At 38.3% G+C, this 19,636-nt stretch overlaps 1 long non-coding RNA gene across 1 annotated transcript in view; it reads right to left on the bottom strand.

Moving 5' to 3' along the window:
* Nucleotides 1-510: 510 nt before the first annotated feature.
* LOC138816264 (uncharacterized) overlaps nucleotides 511-19,636 on the bottom strand; it is a 353,466-nt gene continuing 334,340 nt past the window's right edge. Inside the window, exon 6 of the long non-coding RNA XR_011368598.1 lies at nucleotides 511-591. This is a non-coding gene — a long non-coding RNA (uncharacterized lncRNA). The remainder of the gene's footprint in view (nucleotides 592-19,636) is intronic.

Below are 19,636 nucleotides of genomic sequence, written 5' to 3'. Positions count from 1 at the left end.
TGTATATACATATATGTGTGTGCATATATATATACACACATTTATATATTTGATCCTATATGTTTTTATGTTATATATTTGGGTCTAGCATGTACATATAAAAGAAAACACCTGACTTTTCTCCTTCTGAACATGGCTCACTTTAACATGATGATTTCCAGTTCCAACTATTTCCCCACAAACCACTTAATATCTTTCTTTGTGGCTGAATAATATTCCATTGTGTATTTATTCCTTATTTTCTTGATCCATTTGTCAGTTGTAGGGTGTCTGCACTATTTCATAGTCTGGCTATTGTGAACAGTGCTGTAATGAACAGGGGTATGTAACTGCTTCTATTTTTAAAACAAGAGAGTAGGGGCTTAAAGAGGTTAAATAATCCTGTCTGAGGTTGTCTAGCTCCCATATGACGAACGAGGTCCATGTGGCTGCAACCCCCATGTTCCTGTGTCAAGAATTTAATAGTAAGCTCACCCTTTGCAGGTGTGAATTTTACTCTGCACTTTCTTTTACCAGGTCTTCAGGAGGATTAAGGAGTGACTGGGTCTTGATTCAACACAGACAATCTTCTTCCATCATCATTCGCAAGACCTAGACCACGGAGATTCAACCTGAATTTTTAAGCAGTTTTCACCAAGGCCCTGGGTCAAATAGCTTCTGATGTTCTGGGAAGATTTCTCCCTGTGCATCCTTCCCTGACTCTTCTCACCTGGGCAGAGCAATGAGAAGACTCACAATTTATTTAAAGGTCACTCGCCAAGGAAAACGTCTTCTAGACCTTGATTTGAAATTGCTGGGCAAGTCAGGTCATGTTATAGGTACAGTGAATGTGTTAAATTACTTTCCAAGTCTGTGGTGTTTTGTACAGCACTAGAAGTCTCTCAACAGAAGCCTTCCCCCCTCCCAGCTTTGAAATATGTGTGTACTACAGAGACAATTTTTCTGGTTTTGATGCTCTCACACAAATTGTCAACATACTGTGTCATTTTTTTCACAGTTCTTTGATGTACTTGAAGGGGTTTTCTTCCCTGAGCAAGAAGCCACAACTCCAAATGTGTTTAAAACAGAAGCCCCTGAACATTTGAAGTTCAGTTCAGAATTCCTAAGCAGAAACTTGGCAAGGCATCCTAACTTAAAAAAAAAAAAAACAAAAAAGAACAAAACCAGCAAGGTCTCCCATTCTGAAGTATCAAATATATACTTCCCAATAGAAAACAGACTTCTTATCCAAGCTATGTTGGTCAACTGTTATAACTCACTGCTTTCCCCCATATAGCACAGATTTTTCTATTCTTTCCAAAGCACAGCGAGACAATTTAGATGTATTGCTCACATCTCCAATTCATCCAGCCCAAATCATAATCTCTTGTATTTTTTCTACTCAGTGCCCTTTTCTTTCTTTCTTCTTCTTTTTTGATTCTGCCAACTACAACAGTCGCACAACACTCCAAATAGACACATTGGTTTACTCAAAGGTAGGATGCTTGCTTTTACCATTTTTTCTATTCTTTGTGTCTAGGACAGTGCTGGAATGACTGGGAATGCACTTAAAAGCCGTCTTCTCCTTCCTTGCCTTATTACCTGTTTCATAGCTCTTGAAAGCCTTTTCTTTGTATTTTACAATATTACTAAAAGGTCAAAGCAAACACATCTTACCTGAGCTATATTCTTTTTAAGATTTTACTAAACAAACAAAACCCCCGACATATATATGTATGTGTGTGTGTATGGGTTATATATGGGTTATACATACAACACACACACACACACACACACACACACACACACACACACACACACACTGCCATCACAGAAGCTAGGAGGCCAGAAGTTCTCAATTACCATACATGTGAGTAAAAATAAGGGCCACAACTAAAAGAAATGAACCATGTACAACTGTGATTGTACCTAGGTAAAATTTTAATCTCTATTGAATTCCTTCACAGTTTTAGGATACAATTCGATGGATTGATGCAGAGTATTTCTTATCAAAGGATAGTAGGGCACATACTATTGCATCAACATCTTAAGACAAAAATCCACTAAGGTTCTTTTAAGTTCTTAATGTTTCTGGACATGGAAGCTATTTCTACAAGTGTTTGGATATATTGAATCTCATATGACCTATCAGGCATTGGTCCTTTTTGAAATTTATTAACAATAATAGAGAATGGGATTTCATTCCAATCAATTTTGATGAGCCTCCTATAAAAGTAAACATTTTTTCTTCAAGTACTTATCACTCCCTCATCTATCTATCTATCTATCTATCTATCTATCTATCTATCTATCTATCTATCTATCTATCTATCTATCGACAAAGACATATCACTAATTCTATGGCTTCCTTTCTATAGCTGAGACCTTCCAATTCCAGTTGATCATGGGTTGTTGACCTGAAGCCCACAGTTCAGAGGAGTGACTGTGGAGATTCAAGTAGGAGTCCTGCCCTAGAAGCAAGACAGCATCATTTGTCTCAAGCTAGCATGCATTCAGAGAAGCCTCAGTACACTGACAAGAATAAGTAGAGACTGAAACATATGCAAAACATACCCTGCAACAGGCAATGGTTCTAAAGACTGCAGCTAAAGCAGCCAATAGAGATCCTACTCTTCTGTGGTCCGGTTCTAGTGATGGCAACAAATAACCAGCAAGCAAACAAAATGGAGACTAATCAGAGTCATGCAGATTATGAGAATGAAAAAGAAAAGAGTAGAATTTCCATTCAATAGGGTGGCCAGAGAAGGCCTCACTGAAGAGATAACTGCAGACACAAGGGAAAGGGGCATGGGATTATTTGGAAGACAGGAAGAGGCTGGAAAGAGTTCCATAAGGAGAAAGCAGCCAGAGGGATTGGAACAGCACGTCGGGGAAACCAATAGATCCCTTTACTGATGAAAGACCAAGAATTTCACTCTAATGAATGTCCACTTCGTAATATCAGCTTTCTTTATTTTTTTCTCCCAGCATAAATTGCCATGTGCTAAGATTTTGAATGAACTATGGGAACATAAGCATCAAAAACATATAGCCTGTCTTCAACTAGGAAATGAAAATTCAGACAAACAAATCTAATGCAAGAAAGGGGAACAAGTATTATAAACATTGACTTCTGGGAATCTGAGATCTCTCAGCTTCCAGGTAAAGTATATAATATATATACTATATTATGCACAATCTAGTATATGTGCTATATGCTACATGTACCATATGTACTATATACTATATTTTTGGTATATATACTATATTATATGTAAGCTATATATTATTATATATACTATATATTACATAGAGAACATATAGCATATATAATATACCATATATACTATATATTATATATTATGTTGTACATACTATGTAGTATATACTATATATTATATACTGTTTGTAGTATGCTATACATGCTATATATTCTATGTATATATGTATTAGGACATATGTATATATTACATGTTAGTATATTGTATGTACTAATATATATTTCTATACTATATATTGTATTGGATAGTATTCAAGGTGAAGAATAGGGTTCACAGTAGATCTGACATGTCCAGAGATTTGTAGGAATTGACTGATTTGGAGAAAGCTTGAAGGTGAGCAAATGAAAAGAGGTTATGAGGAGCTTGAAGTGAAATGTGTGAAGCTCGTGAATGAAAGATTGTTATTAGAGAATCTTTATGGGCTTTAGGGTTCAATAAGTCCTCTATATCGCTTGCAGACATGTACATTTATATCTCTATAATGTTATATTTCTTAAGGGAAAAGCATGCAGTAGGCATGTAGAAATTGAATTGTTATGGGGTATTTTGTTAAAATCTTTATGTTGACAAGCTTTCAAGAAAAAAATCTATTATAAATCCTCCTCCCCTTTTTTTACAACTCTGAAGGAAAGTGTACCCCAGATATTTTGTATTTAAAAAGATAATACAAGTTATGAACTAGATTATGTCCTATTATCTTTCCTGCCCAACTCAAACAGATCTTTTTAATACTCTCCAAAATAAGGTGTAGGTAGCCCACCTCAGATAGATGTTTAACTTTTGCATTGTACACATAATATTCATGATTCGGTTGTTATTTCTTCACTACATGGAAAGTAACCTCCTTCTCCAGAGTTACTGTTATGCTGTGAATGTGGCTTAGCTATGTGGTTATAAGCAAAATCTTCAAATACCTGAAAATATTCATTTCTGCACCCTACCTGTTTCTCTGCAAGACACACAGGTACTCCACTGAGAGACTTTTATCCCTAAACACCATTAGAAAGATATTTCCTTTTATTTTTTTTGTTCAATAGTCCACATGAGAAAATCCTGGATTTTCTTTCTTCAATAATTGAATTTACTAACCAAGTCAGCTCATTTTTGGCTTTTTCAAATATATTTCTAATGAAAAGCAACATGGACAGAGAGCAAGCAGGGATAATCTAACTTTGCCACAAAAGTAAGTTCTATCTCTTTGCTTGTCTGCTTTAAAATAGGACTAGAAAATTTAGAATTTTTTCTATTGCTTGATATTTCATCCAAAGTCTGAACAGAACAAACTAGCTCCAAGATTCAACCTAGTTGCTAGCTTTTTTTTTTTAAGGAAATCTTCTGTGACTTCAACTATCTACCTTCAAGTCAGTGTCCCCTTGAAATTACATATGAAGCTTTAGCTCTAAGGTAACACTAGCCATACTATGCTGTGATCATTGCTTTATATGTCTCTTCCTCTTTACTAGGTTCACAGTTCATAACACGGACAGGGGTGGGAGGGAGCAAGGGAAGGAAGAAAGAAGGGAGGGAGAAAGAAAAGAAGGGACAGAGGGAAGGAGGAGAGAATAAGAAAATTTTGATGTACATGTTCCCCAAACAAAATCAACATGTGTGTTCTAGAAAATAATTTCTTTGCAACTAGTAACCAAGTATTCTCAACCAGGAAAAATTTAAAGGTAAACTGCTAGGATATTAATATTAGGAATCTATCTATACTGCCAGTTTAGGAGAACATAAAAAAATGTTCTAGCTGGGTGCCGGTGGCTCACGCCTGTAATCCTAGCTAGTCAGGAGGCTGAGATCTAAGGATCATGGTTCAAAGCCAGCCCAGGCAGGAAAGTCCGTGAAACTCTTATCTCCAATAAACCACCAGAAAACTGGAAGTGGCACTGTGGCTCAAGTGGTAGAGCGCTAGTCTTGAGCTGAAGAGCTGAGGGACAGAGCTCAGGCCCAGAGTTCAAGCCCCACAACCGACCAAAAAAAAAAAAAGGTTCTAAAGTGAGACTGATAATCCAAAAGGCCCAATTTAAGATAGTGCATATTACATTGCAACTTAGACAAAGGAAAATAAACTTTCATGGATCAATGCGTACTTTTATGCAAGCTCTTCTCAATTACTATGTATTTGTGATTCACATATTTTAAATATCACATACACGTGCATGTATATCAATACTGAGGTTTGAACTTAGGGTTCTGTCTCTCAGCTTTTTCACTCAAGGCTGGTGCTCTATCTCTTAAGCCACACCTGCACCTCCAAATTTTTGGCAGATAATTAGAGATTAGCACCTCACAGATTTCTGCCTGATCTGGCTTCAAATGGTGATCCTCAGATCTCCATCTCCTGACTAGCTAGGCTTACAGGAATGAGTTACTGGCACCTGACTTATTACATACTTTTATTTAGACCTTTTAGTGAAATGATGCAGTCCTATAATGCTCCTGAGGAGTAAATCCCATTGTAGGTGAGTACTGCAGGACTGGGGCCTCTGACTGGCCATGAACATCAATGCTCAGGTATATCCTCCACCCCTATACTTTCTGCATTGACTAGGAATGAAATGTACCCATTTTGTGCATGTGTCTTTTCGCCTTGAAGTTTCATTTACTTATATTAATTAACTACTTGTTAATTGGGGTGGTACACACTTGATTGTCTTTTAATTTACTTAAGCACAGAAAGAAAAATTGTAAGATCAGATATGACCCATAGCCAACATTCCTGTGGCAACTCAGAAGAAGCTGATTTATCATCTCCAACTTTGTTTCTATTCACTCCACCTTGTACCTTATAAACTTACTAAAGGAATCTAGCTTTACATAATTATCGATTAAGTAGAGATAGTGATAGCTGCTCAAGTGGATGGAATAACCTCCTTTCTATGCCCTTACTCTATTGGAAAATCACTCAGGGCATATTTATTTTTGTCTTTCATCCCTTTCTTTAAATTTTTTTATTTTTAGTGGGTCTAATTTTATTTTATTCTATATTATTTACTTAATTTTTTACTTAAAATATTTTATTATCATAAAGGTAATATAGAGAGGGGTGACAGTTACATAAATCAGGTAGTAAGTACATTTCTTTTTGAACAATGTCACCCCTTTCTCTTGCTCTCTCATACTTTTTTCCTCCCATCCCCACCCACAATTTCTATGGTACATTTTCAACTTAGTGCCCAGTGATTACCATTACTTCAATTGTTTACCCCTGGTCCCTTCATATCTTTGCCCTTTTGACTCTTCCAAAGACAGATAAATGAACAAGACTAAAAAAAGAAAGAAAACAAAAACAAAACCTCTTATCCATTTCTTGGAGGTCATTTCCATAAATACTATTCTATATTTATCAGAGGCACATAGGCATTGCGCCTTTGTGTTCCTCATGTCGAACCTTCTAAAGAATATAACCACTGGCCAAATCAAGCAATACACACCTGAGTTTTTGATCTTTAACACACTGGAGACTGGAATTGCATTTATGTATCAAAAAGAAAAAAGATGAAGCACCGCAACCATCACTTGGCTAAATGAGTTTGAGGATATTTATTATTGTTAAAATGAGTATCAGAAGTTTGACTAGCATATTAATCCCCACTAGCATTTGATTAGGATATTGAAAGTTTCTGCAAATGAAGGTACAAGGAAGGAGATTCCATGGGACATGTGTCTTAGAGGAAGAAAGCGTGGATCAAACAATGGAGTGACAGAACCTAAACAATTCATCAGCTCAACTCAATCCATGAATGGTCTTTGACCACTAAAAATTGGCTGGAACATGTGAGTGTAAAAATTTACACACACATACACACACACACACACACACAAACACACACACACACACAAGGTCTTTTAGCTCAACCTGAAAATAAGTGTGAGAGGAATGACTGTTTTTGAAGTGATTTGGGCTGAATATCTCCCAGGAAATGTTTGCATAAGCAAAGTATAATCAGAAACTTCTCAAGGGACTGCATCCACCCAAATCTTCTGTCCTTTGCACATTTTAAACTTCATGTTAACTCCACTTCCCAGGTGATGGGCATGCCTGAATCCCTGGAGGCAGGGGCAGGCTCTTGGCTGATAGGTTGCTGGACATGGCAGTCCAAGGCCTAGGACTGGGAATTTCCTGTGGCACTGCCCCTGACCTGACCCTATTTAGGCCTGGAGGAACATAGGCATCATTGAGCCATGCCACATGTCTCCATGTTCCTGTCCTTTGTCTTGTCTCCTGGCTCTCCTCAAGTACCATGGCATCCCTATTCCATTCTCCATTGGAGCTGAATTAGTTTGCTGGTATTGTTTTTGTTCTTTCTTCCCTATCTGGCCTGTTCCCTAACAGTGTTAAGTGTATTTGTGAGCTACAGGCCTTTGTAACAAATGGCTGGCCGAAGACTACTAACACTCTAATAAAGACTCTAAGATTCGATGTTTCAAAAAATAAAAATAAAAAAGCTCCATTTACAGTTGATTCTGGTGCAGAATGATATATAAGGATCTAGCTTTAGTTTTCTACAGGTGATAAACTGATTTTGCCAGCACTATTTACTGAAGAGGCTGTCTTTCTTCCTTTCTATTTTTTTAGCTCTCTTATGGAAGATTAGGTGGCTATAGGTCTGTGGGTTCATTTTGGGGTCCTCAGTTCTATTCCACTGGTCCTCAGGTCTGTTCTTGTGCCAGTACCAAGCTGTTTTGATTACTATGGCTTTGTAGTAGAGTTTGAAATTTGGTACTGATATTCCTCCAGCACTGTTCTTTCTGCTAAGGATTGTTTTTGCTATTCAGGGTCTTTTATTGTTCCATGTGAATTTTTGGATTGCTTCCTCTATTTCATTGAAGAATGAAGTTGGAATATTGATAGGTTTTGAATTTGTAGATAGCCTTGGGAAGTATTGCCATTTTCACAATGTTGATCTTTCCAATCCAAGAGCATGGGAGGTTTTGCCACTTCCTACATTCTGCTTTGATTTCCTTTTTCAGGTTTTTAAAGTTTTCATTTTAGAGGTCCTTCACTTCTTTAGTTAAGTTAAATCCTAGATATTTTATTTTTTGTGGAGCTATTACAAAAAAGAAGCTTTCCTGACTTCAGCCACATTTCCATCATTGTTGGCAACGGAAAAGCCATTGATTTTTGAGGGTTAATTTTATACCCTGCTAATTTGCCAAAGTTTCAACTCAGCTTGAGTAATCTGGGATTGGAGTCCATGGGATTCTTTAAATACAAGATCATGTCATCTGCAAAGAGGGAGAGTTTTACTTCATCTTTCCCTACTTGGATTCCCTTGTATCTTGTCTTATTGCTGTAGCTAGGCATTCTAATACTAAATTGAAGAGAAGTGGAGGGAGTGGACATCTTTGTCTTGTTCCTGAGTTAAGAGGAAATGGCTTTAGTTTTTCGCCATTAAGTATAATGCTGGCTGTAGGTTTGTCATATACAGCCTTTATTGTATTGAGGAATGCTCCATGGATTCCTAGTTTTTCCAGAGCCTTCATCATAAAGGGGTGTTGGATCTTGTCAAATGCTTTTTCTATATCTATTGAGATAATCATGTCAATCTTAGCCAGACCTTGAAGTCAAAGCAGACACTCTGAAAACATTACAGGATGGAACAGGAGAAACCCGAAGTCTCCTTGGCACAGGCTGATATTTTCTTAAAAGAGACCCAGAAATACAACAAATCAAATAAAGGTTGGACAAATGGGATTGCATGAAATTGCAGAGCTTCTGCATGGCAAAGGACATAGCTAGCAAGATCAATAGAAAGCCCACAGATTGGGAGAAGATCTTCACTAGCCATACAACGGACAAGGGTCTCATTTCTGAAATATACCTGGAACTCAAAAAATTAAATCCCCAAACAACAAATTCTCAAAGGAACAACTGACCAATAAATAAGTGGGCTAAAGACTTAAAGAGAAACTTCTCTAAAGAGAAAAGAAGAATGTCCAATAGACACATGAAGAAATGCTCAACCTCCCTAGCCATAAAAGAAATGCAAATCAAAACAACATTGAGATACCACCTCACCCCAGTTAGAATGGCTATAATCAAGAACTCTAATAACAACAGATGCTGGAGGGGATTTGGCCAAAAGGGAACCCTACTGATTGTTGGTGGGAGTGTAAACTTGTTCAACCACTTTGGAAAGTAGTATGGAGGTTCCTCAAAAGACTCCACATAGAGCTCCCTTATAACCCAGCAATCCCACTTTTGGGCATTTATTTTACCCAAATGAGCACAAACAAGACCACACTAAATCTACCAGCACAACTATGTTTATTGCAGCATTATTTACCATAGTTAAGCCATGGAACCAACCCAGATGCCCCTCAATAGATGAATGGATCAAGAAAATGTGATATATATACACAATGGAATTCTATGCCTCCATCAGAAAGAATAACATTGCCTCATTTGTTAGGAAATGGAAAGACTTGGAAAAAATTATATTAAGTGAAGTAAGCCTGGCCCAAAGAAACATAGGTCCCATGGTTTCCCTTATTTGCAATAATTAGTACATGTGTAGGACAAGTAGAAAAGGCCAAAAGCTAGGTACATATGACCATAAAAGATGATGTTAAGTGAGATGAACCCCAAGATAGGGACACAATTTTTTTTCTTTCTTGCTATTGTTTCTGATGTATTTATAATGTACCACGTGATATTTTTGGTTTCTTTGTATGTTCTTCCCCCACTGTATAACTCCTGTTTTCACTGTATTTGATGTCAGTACCCTATATCTTGTATATACACTTCTCTAATTCGGGAGGAGAAGGTAAAAACAAAATGCCTAAATAGGGATACAGGTTTACCTATTATAACTATGACACGTACAGGACATTTTGTTGAAAATGAACTTTACAACTTTGGGGGGGTAGTTGTGGAGGTAGGAAGGAAGAGATGGTAGGGGAAAAACAAAGGAGGAGGCAACAATGCTTGATAGGAAATGTGCTCATTTCCTTGCTCATGTAACTGTAACCCCTTTGTACAGAATTTTTAAAATAAAAAACTTACAAAAATAAAAAAGCTTCATGTTAAACCTCTTTATATTCAACTATTGGACTTCTTGTATCTATGTTCAATTTCAACCTAGAATGGTAAATATATATATATATATATATATGCATACACACACACATGGCTTTTTGTTGTTTTTATGAGTCAACCCAAATTCTAGTTCTTGCTTTTTATTGGGAAAAATATGTATACCATAAATTTAGATTTCTTTAAATATTTTAAAGTTTAAATCATGTTTATAAACCTTTTTTTTTTGGCATGTGTGCCAGTACTGACACTTGAACTCAAGGCTTCTTGATGTCATTCATCTTTGTCACCCAAGATTGGAACTCTATCACTTGGTCACAGCTTTGCTTCTGGCTCTTCACTGGTTAATTGGAGATAAGAGACTCACAGATTTTTTTGTTGAAGCTGGCTTCAAACTTTGGTCCTCAGATCCTAGCCTCCTAAGTAACTAGGATTACAGAAATGAGCCATCAGTGCCTGGCTCATTTAAATGATCTTAAGTAATGTTTTAAATTCAGTCTCACTACAGTAGATTCACATTGTTTTTCAACCATCACAACTACATTTTCCAAAACTTTTGCTTATTCACAAGGTAAAAATCCATTCCACTAAAAACTAACTCCCCTTCTCTATTTCTATTATCTTACAACCATCTTCTTGCTCTCTCTTTATTTTTAAAGACTATATTTGCACTTGGTACAGTGGCTTATTCCTGTCATCTAAGCTACTCAGGAGCTTTCATTATCAATATCCTCACTAAAATGGAATGATTGTTACTATTGCTGAACCTGCACAGGTACATTATTAACATCTAAAACTTATAGCTTAATTTGTATTCACTCTTGGGGCTGCACATTTTATATTTGGGCAAACATATAATGACATGTTTCTATGGTTATGGTATTATAGAGAATGTTTTCACTGATGTAAACATTGATGCCTATTTTTTATATAAAATGTAAGCCCTATCCTTTCAAGCTTTATCATGTCATCTGTACCTTTGCTAATAAGTCTCTACCTAAGTCCTGATAATACTGTTGGCCTGATAATATTCAACAAATACATGTGAAAATTAAACTAGGAAAATTGAGGCTATGGGTAGGGTTGGGAGAGATGGGGGAGAATGATGATAGGGGTGACATTGATCAAAATACATTATACTCATAGACAGACACATTGAATTGAAGTGCCTTCATACAACTACTTAAAGATAATGATGATAATGGTATTAATGTTGGCCTGGGCAGGCCCAGACCCTGAAAGCTCACCCTGTCTCCTCTCACAACTGCTAGCGCACTATTCTGGGAATAGTTATACATCCTCCAAAGTTAAAATGAAAATGATCAAACCCTGTTTTCATCTTTTTTTTGGGGGGGGGTGGTCCCGGTCGTGGGGCCTGAACTCTGGGCCTGGGCACTGTCCCTCAGCTCTTGAGCTCAAGGCTAGCACTCTACCACTTCCAGCTTTTTTTTTCTGCTTATATGGTGCTGAGGAATTGAACCCAGGGCTTCGAGCATGCAAGGCAAGCGCTTACCACTGACTGAGCCACCTTCCCAGCCCTGTTTTCATCTTTAAGATATTTCAAAGCATGTACTTCAACCTTGTGACACTGCATCAGGATTTTGAAACAAGAAAGGAAGGAAGGAAGGAAGGAAGGAAGGAAGGAAGGAAGGAAGGAAGGAAGGAAGAAAGAAAGAAAGAAAGAAAGAAAGAAAGAAAGAAAGAAAGAAAGAAAGAATTAAAGAAAGAAAGAATTAAAGAAAGAAAGAATTAAAGAAAGAAAGAATTAAAGAGAGAAAAGGGAGGGAAGAGAAGGAGGAAGGGAGGAAGGAAGGAAGGAAGGAAGGAAGGAAGGAAGGAAGGAAGGAAGGAAGGAAGGAAGGAAAGAAAGAGGGAAGGAAGGAAGGAAGGAAAGAGGGAAGGAAAGAGAGAAGGAAGGAAGGAAGGAAAGGAGGCAGGAAGGGAGGGAAAGAAGAGAGAGAAGAGAGAGAGGGACAGAGAGAGAGAGAGAGGGAGAGAGAGAGAGAGAGCGAGAGCGAGAGAGAGAGAGAGAGAGAGAGAGAGAGAGAGAGAGAGAGAGAGAGAGAGAGAGAGAGAGGCCAAGATTTTATCTACAAAAGGAAATGAAGCAGACAAAGCATAATTTCTTTATAAGGATATCATGTTATATTCCAGGGACCACCATAACTTGTTTTTACAGTTCACATTTTTTCTTTTGATTTTCTATTTAAAAAAATCAGAAGCATCTTCAAGCTTTCTAAGGCCATTGGAAATCCAGCTACTGGCTGAGTTACACAGCACCTCTTTACTCCACATTCCTCCAACATGGCTGACAGCACACCAGCCATCTAATCTGTAGCCTGTCTGGTCAGTCAAGCAGACCTGACATTCCATCTGGGATGAGGGCTCTGTCTCCTTTACAGAAAGGTAATACTCTGGGAATCACTTTACCTTGATTATCCTCCCTTTCATGTGAGCTGTTCTTTTCCCTGCCTGTTTTGTAATGATCTGGGCAGAAGCTGAGCAAGGTATTTTTATAATGTATTCAATGGACAATAGCCACTTGTTCTTTTAAAAAAATAAATAAATAAAACAAAAGAATCAAGGATACCAAATGGAATAGGTGCTTCCATCTAGAAGAACTTATATGAGAGAGAAGATGGAAAAAGGAACAGAGTTCGCTGAGTATTTTTATTTGCAAGAAATTCCCTCTGCAGCTGGTGAACCTGTCAAGGTTACAAGAAGGGTGGAGATGTCCCTTTCAAGATGATTGGGAGGATAATGGCGAGCAACCAGGTAACTTATGCAGTAGGGGAAAGACTGTCTACCACGCCAAAGCTCCTCAGAAGGGTCTGCTCCGCTCATCTGTCAGTTCAGCAGAAGCTCTGTCAGTGACAGCCAGATGCCTGGTGCTAAGTCAATGCATTCCCCTTGAGACAAGGAAAATTCTGCAGGTCAGACTTGCCAAGAAAGAAAATGACACACACAAAAAAAGTGCCGAGTGCAGACAAATACTGTGGTAAATTAAGATAATTATATTGGCTGTTTACTGTAGATTAGACATAAATCTATAATAGAAGTATTTAGGAGATTCCATCACCCAGTGTATCAACATCAGAAAGAGCAGTTATGATTGTTGTCTTGCAAAAGGAAAAAAAAATAGAAATGTCCAGAGCCTGACTAACATTTAGAGATAGAAAGCCTTCATATCCTTCAGTCTTCTTTCCTTTGTGATTTCCACAGGATTTTCATTTCCAGAGATATTATACTACTTGCTTTCAAAGGAATTCAATATTTTCATTCAGAAAAGTAATTTCACAGGAAAGTAACACAGAGTGATGTCCTGGGTATTCATTTTCAGAGCCTATCTTACAAAGTCAATTTGTGCTGCGAGGAGCTGGGGCAACATGAAAAGGTGCAGATCTTGTGTATCTCCGTTTCTTTCCTTCCCCATGTCCCCTCCCCATGCAGGAGGCTTTGGGCACCCCATAAGCATTTGAACAGAATTGTCTGGTGTTATAAACAAAACATACTGCTGACTTTCTTAATAACTTTGTCCAGCACAACCCAAAGACATTGATCCGGAACCCAGGACTGGATTATGGCTTCATTTCTTTGGCCCTGTAATAAAAGTTATATCTCCATCACCATCACAGTCCTACTGATTATTTGCTCCCTGTTTGAGAAATTAGAGGAGAAAGTAGCAAGTCTAAGGTGAAAGATGAGGGCGTGGGTTACTTTCTTGGGTACTTCTGTGCAGATTAAAAAAAAACTAATCCTGATTTATTTATTTATTTTTCTTTAAAAGGTTGAAATCTTTCCAGCCCCCCTCAAGCCAAGGTGAGATGACATTATCCAATCAAGTTAGAAGCTGACTGATTTTCTGAGTTGAGTCAGAAATCGACTGAAGGACAGAGGTAGACAGAGCAAAGATGTGAGGGACAAGGGCAGGAAAAGGAAGAGGAAAGCAACTAGACAGGGATGAACAGATGGACTGACACACTGAATAAGAGACCACGATGGAGAGAAAGCTCCTTTCTACTATTCCTGTTCCCTGGCAAATTTCAGGATTAAAAGCAAGGGGAGGAGGGAGGGAAAATACTGATGAGGTTTTCATCAAACATTTAGGGATGGCTGAAGAACAAGGCCCAGCTGCCAATGGAGGCTTTTGCTTAGGGTCTCCAATCTTGAGGACAACGTTGTTTATTCCTGGTAGAAAGATAAGCCAGCCAGCCAGCCTACTCCCCGCCTCTCCCCCCCCCCCAACATCCAAGCAGAGTAGGCATTACCAGTGAACAAAGATAGAGAGAGCAGTACCCACAACAAGCATTTGGTTTTGATTAGAGGATATTCAGGAACTGTACAAGTTCTATTAAAATAAGCACAAAACCATTTTAAAGGGCTTCTTTTTCTTTCTCTCCCCCCCCCCTTCCTCCCTGGGCTTGGTTTATATTGTTAATCTTTCTTCCTGGACGGCTCTTCACAAATGCCTTTTGTTTTGTTGGGTGATTCTACGTGCCAGGACTCTAAGAAGGGAGGACGGAGGTCCTGTTCTGGCATGCTTTCAAGTTTCTTCCATAGGAGATGAAGGCTTGTTGCTGTGCCTTCAAGGGTATAAATTTAGAGGCCGCCAAACCGTCCGGAGGTAATTCAAATGCTGGTAAACCTTGGATTCCACCCTGCCTCCCCCCCTTGCTCTTGTGAATATCCTGGCACTTACCCCACTCAGAGGAAACGAAACCAATTTGGGAAAGCAAAGACAGAATAAACATGCAATTAAAATGGTCACTTCTCCTGTTTTCTTCCCTGAGTTATTTTTATTTTTATGGGTTTTTTTTTAACACTGCATCCTATTCTATAATCTGATGATGAAATGGACTTCATTTATCATAACAACATACAAAAGATTGCTGTCTTTTCCTCACAATGAGCATGCTAGCTTTGAATTTGGGTGGAGGGAGACTGTGAGTGATAAGGTGCTAGAATTGGGGAGATAGGTGAAGACACTTCAAGCAAAGCTTCTTTTGTGTGAATCACTATTTTTATATTATTTGTAAACCTCTTGCTGGATTGAACATTACAGAAATGATACTCTCCTCCCCATTGATCCACCTTCTTCTTTTATATATAGATAGACAAATAAAAATGAGTCTTTCCAGAGGCAGTATGCATGACACTTCTATGTACTCTTCTGATGCCTTATTTTTATACAGTAAAGCATGACCTATTGTTTTTATTCAAGATTCCATCCAGCCTCAATCTCTCTCTCTCTCTCTCTCTCTCTCTCTCTCTCTCTCTCTCTCTCTCTCTCTCTCTCTCTCTCTCTCTCTCTCTCTCTCTCTGTCTTCAAGAAAGCCCTGCTTTGTTCCAGAGATGGAGATAGCATCCCCATCTGGTTTATTTTCACATCGAAGACAAGGGTGGAGAGGGCCCCCTCCAGTGGAAGGAAGAAGGTGGCTAGGAAAAAGCATTGCCCTGTCTTCTCTTTGTTTGTTGGTGATTAGCTTCATGTGCTCATCCCAGGATGACTCTTCATATCCATGGGGAAATATACCACTAAATGCAGCTCACCCAGCAAACCAGAGAATGGTTGTCAGTGCTTTGAAATCCTTATACTGAAGGATTCAATTTCAGTGTCAGGAAAATAGAAACAAGCTCACTTCTCTCTGCATCTATTTATTTTTTTCCTACCCCCCCCTTCTTCTTTCCCCCCTCTACTTAATTCTAAACAGTGTGTGAATGTGAATGTTGTATGCATCAACCTTAAAGCAGCTGCTGGAAAAAACAACTGCAAACCTGTATATGCAGTAGGAATAGAATTCATGTCAGGGGAAAAAAAAGAGTTCAATGTCTCATCAATTCTACAACCTCACTATCATGTTTGGTGAATAAACACTACAGGAATACCAAACAGTGACTGAGATCAAAATAAATAAATATTGAAATTTACAAAAAATGGCCAGTATCCAAAATAGCAATATTCACACAGGGAAGTGTTTTGACATCTAAGATAACCTCCATTTTCTTCTGAGCTGAGCATGCTTGATTTGGTAGGACTGATATGAACAAATGCACTATGACAATGAGTCTCAAACTGAGCTCTTTTTTTTAACCCCCTTTTGTTTGTTTGTTTTGGGGTGTGTTTTTTGTTTTTGTTTTTACAATTACCTATCACTCCAATACTCACCACAAAAGGACTTAAAACACAAAATTTTAAGTCATATTGATGCTGTACTAAGACTTTTGTTTTATTGGTCTTGCATTTTGTAGCTTTGGGAGCCTAAGTTGATCTTTCTGAGCTTTATTTGATAACTATAATATAAAGAAACCAACAGATACATTTTTTGGGGGGGGCCGGTCGTGGGGCCTGAACTCTGGGCCTGGGTGCTGTCCCTCAGCTCTTCAACTCAAGGCTAGCACTCTACCACTTGAGCCACAGTGCCACTTCCATTTTTTTTCTTTTTTGCTTATGTGGTGCTGAGGAATCGAACCCAGGGCCTCATGCATGTAAGGCAAATGCTCCACCACTGAGCCACCTTCCCAGCCCAACAGATACATTTTTGTGTAGTACTGGTAAGGTTTAAGTGATAATAGATATTATAGATGCCTTATAAAGTAATGGTAATCATGAAAGTTAACATTTATTGCATAATTAAAAATCTATAGGTCACAGTTTTGAGAATTTGGTACGTAGTAGTTTATTAACCATGAGATAAAGTTTTTAGGATGACTGAGTTAATTCGTGTAAAATAAGTAATATACATTTAGGACTAGCACTCATCAATGTACTTTAACCTGGTATTATAATCTCAATAATGTCATCCTCACATAGCCTTCAAAATCTGGTTATTAGGCCTTTTACACAGGTGAGGAAACTGAGGAATAAGTAACTGGTTCAATACTAGAGATATAAGAAATATAGAAACAATAGATTCAATAGACAATCTGGCCTCAAAAGCCATAATTTTGAATGGTGTGCTATATATTCAGGGTCTTTAAGCTTTTTAAAAAAAGTATAAGATATGATAGATATTAATATATGTGTCCATACTACATATATGTGCATATATCTATTACCATATTAAAATAATAAAATCATCTGATTAAATTTCTACCTTCTAATGCAACCCCACAAGTAGGAATGATTTATATTCCAAAAACCACCATATTCTCATCTCAGTACCATTCTTGCCCATGTTTTCCTTTCTGATGGATTGAGGTTATCAGCTGGGTTTTTGTGTGGGTTACAAAGCAGCAACAATTACAGGAGGGAATTTAGGAGTATGTTCATCTCTCTCTCTCTCTCACACACACACACACACTCACACACACACACAAATTAAAAAAAAAAGTTGTTATAAGCAGGGTGCATCTTAATGTGGTGCTCCAGTCTTTACGTAAGATTAATTAAAGAGCAGATGTTCTGTCATACCCTGCGTTAGGTATGGTTATCTTCGAGATTTCGGCTCTTCCATTTGCTAGGTTTTAATTTCCATCATTATGCATTTTGAGCCTGGGGCATGAGTGGTAAACATTAGCTCTCCTGCACTGTATTTCCACATGTACCTTCACTATTAGGCTGACTAATAGAATTCAATTCTATTTTCAGCCAAATCCTCTCAATTTTCATTTGCTTTTGACACATTACATGGCAGGAGGAAAGAGCAAGGGAAAATGGAGGGGGGAAGGGAGAAAGAGAGAGAGAGAGAGAAAGAGAGAGAGAGAGAGAGAGAGAGAGAGAGAGAGAGAGAGAGAGAGAGAGAGAGAGAGAGAGAGAGAGAGAGAGAGGCAGCCACAGCCCTGTTTGTTCACAGACCTCACATCAGCAAGAGAGCCCCCTTCTGTTGGGTTTTGTCCATGCGACCAACAATGCCTTCCTTTTATAGAGTGTTGACAGTCTTAACATTTCTCCTCCTGGCCTCACATTAGAGGTTGATCCTCTCCAGATACAGCGAGAGGTCTCTTCTTTTGTTGGGAAGAATGTGGAGGCATCAGAGTGAATTCGCATTTTCTAAATGCAACTACTGAAAACTGATGTCAGAAAACTTCTCAGACTGTGATCAAAGTCTGATATGAATTAATTTGTCATTATAACACAGACCAACTTGCCAGGCATTTCAGACCAAGACTTGGGAAAGGCAGCAGATATCTGGGTTGACAATTTCATTTAAAGGACAGAAAGCTTTCTGCTTTCTTTTCATTGGTATCTTGATTTAATGAACACACAAACAGACCATGGCCATATGCTCCAAATACCAGCTTGCTGTTCTTCAAGAAGCAGCTTGGGAAAATGCCAAGGCAAGAAGCTTGGAAGAAACTTGAAAAGGCTTCAAGACATATCTTTGTAGCCTGGGATAGCAAATGCACCAGTGATTAATTACCCTGGGGTTGGACGTGAATAGGAATGTCAATAAGACATTGGGAGTGCTATAGTAGAGGGTGTGTTGGCCTGATAATAGAATCCTTCCTGTTCCCGTTTCCCTAGTTTCCTTGCTTTTGGTAACACATTCACATACAGGTCAGAGACATGAGATGGCAATGTCATGCTGTTTCTAGTTGCAGAATCATTAGATCAGGTAAAACTATAACCAAGAAGGAGGGGGTCCCTAGGTAACAGGAACTCCAGGATGTGTGTCAGAAAATTCTGGTCTGAAAAGATGCCATAGCTGCTTTTTCAGGGTCTTCACTACAATGGCAATAGATGACTTTGAAACTAGCACCCCTCCTTCTGGGCCCAGGGTCAGATTTTGCTGATGTGTTATGCATGAGAAAGATCACCTTTTTTTTCTTTGTCTTTGGTGGAGAAGGTAAAAGAAGAATAGTAAATGAAGAAATGGAAAAGAGATTTTCATCCAGAAAGTTCAAAACAATCTAATAATAGGAAAGAATTAATCTGGATGTGGAATTTTGTAAGTGTATGAGTGTGCCAGTACTGGGACTTGAACTCAGGGCCTTGTATTCACTCTTTTTTTTTTTTCCAATCTGGACTATTTGTGCCACATCTCCACTCTGTCTGGCTTTTTAATTGGAGATAAGAGATTCATGGACTTTTCCCCCCAGGCTGGCTTTTGACTGTGATCCTCAGATCTCAGCCTCCTGAATAGCTAGGATTACAGACACGAGTTTCCTGCATGGGGCTGATGTAGGATTTCAACTATCAAAATTCAGAAAAGTCCACTTGAGAATAAGTACTCTAACTGAAGGCTATTTCCAAATTTAACTTGTATTTCCTTCTAATCTGTTGACCAACATGCATGCACACACACACACACACACACACACACACACACACACACACACACACACACACACACACACATGGAATATTTTTCCATGGCTCATAAGGCATAGTTTAGAA

Source organism: Dipodomys merriami, unplaced genomic scaffold (genome assembly GCF_024711535.1).
Source record: "Dipodomys merriami isolate MVZ:Mamm:240054 unplaced genomic scaffold, mDipMer1.0.p SCAF_11, whole genome shotgun sequence".
NCBI classification, from domain to species: Eukaryota; Metazoa; Chordata; class Mammalia; order Rodentia; family Heteromyidae; genus Dipodomys; species Dipodomys merriami.
Note: the sequence above shows the minus strand (reverse complement) of the source record. Positions and strands in the feature narration are given on the sequence as shown.